Source organism: Poromitra crassiceps (assembly GCF_964638095.1).
Source record: "Poromitra crassiceps genome assembly, chromosome: 18".
In the NCBI taxonomy this organism is placed as follows: domain Eukaryota; kingdom Metazoa; phylum Chordata; class Actinopteri; order Beryciformes; family Melamphaidae; genus Poromitra; species Poromitra crassiceps.
In genome coordinates, this window is record NC_139636.1 from 303,543 (window position 1) to 304,561 (window position 1,019).

Below are 1,019 nucleotides of genomic sequence, written 5' to 3' on the forward strand. Positions count from 1 at the left end.
TGTTGAGCCAATGGGACTGAATGAGCCTCTCATGTTATTTCTAATCTCATTTTGAGGAATGTATGTTGGTGTTTTATTACATCAAGACCATGTCATTTACATGGTCTGTTACTACTTGTTGAGTATTATATATTACTGTGGACGCCGGAGTACTGCTTTAACACAGCACCTCTCCCTCGATCTTTTTTCTATTTTTTCTACGGGTGCTGTCATGTTATTGGCTTATTGATTGATCACCTCCCTCCCTCTATATATGGCTCTGCACCTCCCACTCCCTTGTAACCACTGAGAAACCATTGTCTCTCTCTAGAGGACACTAGACTGGAGAGAGTGGCATCAGCGGAGGACCAAAATACGTGACTCATTAGCCAAAGAACAGCCTGGAAAGGGTCTCGCGCTACTTTTGAATGCTAAAATAAAGCTGATAATGTACGATTTGATAAAAAAAAAAAAAAAAAAAAATTCAAAGTACAACACAAACTGTCCATTTTGCTTCAACTCGACAACGCTGCTTAATCCAGGATCTTACTTCCTGGAACTCTTGAGAGTAAAAGAACTGGTCCATTGGAGTGAATGGAGATGTCGTGACTCTTCTATATACACGACTCTGGAGTGGAGGCTTTTTAAATTGTTGGAAGATTTGCCTGTTAGCTACTGTTTGACTCTGAAGAAGACGCAGTGTGGGTCGAAACATCTTTGCACCTTATAAAATGTATTTGAAGTGATTTTGTGTGCTGCAGTCCTCCCTTTGGGTTCAGTCTTTATTGAAGTGGCCCATTGAACTGTTCCATCTATTTAAGGCTATTTACTACTATGAATACAGGAGGCACAAAGAATTGTCTGGCATCATTTGTTACATTGAACTACAGATAATTTCAGTTATATTCCAGAGAAATACAGGATATGTACTGCCAGTGTGATATAAAGACACACACAAAAATAACAAGTTGCCATGCACGTTTTCTTTATTGCAGTAACTTTAGAAAGTTCCCATTGCAATGCTTAAGATAGAACTGACC